Source organism: Olea europaea, chromosome 10 (assembly GCF_002742605.1).
Source record: "Olea europaea var. sylvestris chromosome 10, O_europaea_v1, whole genome shotgun sequence".
In the NCBI taxonomy this organism is placed as follows: Eukaryota; Viridiplantae; Streptophyta; class Magnoliopsida; order Lamiales; family Oleaceae; genus Olea; species Olea europaea.
In genome coordinates, this window is record NC_036246.1 from 22,947,590 (window position 1) to 22,947,989 (window position 400).

The window sequence follows — 400 nt, forward strand, 5'->3', positions numbered from 1 at the left end:
TAAGCACTAGTGTTTAGGAGATAATTACTATATATATAATGGAATATCTATGTCTTTGATATTTCGTAATTTCCCCCCAAATTTATAATTTTTCACATAAAATTTTTGTGTTCTTTTTCAACTTCGTTTAATCAATTTTTTATTTTTTTTTTTATTTTTAGCTCTTTATACTTTGTGAGCGTGGATCTTAGGGGAATCAAGATATTAATCTCAAATCCCAATAACTAGTGTACAACAATGGTAATGAGATGCATGGAATATAATTTATACTAGTCATGATTTTTTTAACTTTAAAATTAATAGACCCAAAATCAATTTAGTTAGAATGTGAATTACATTTATAGTTATGCTAAGTTTTCCTCTAATAAACCTTTCTTGAAATGATGACAAAGTCTCTTTC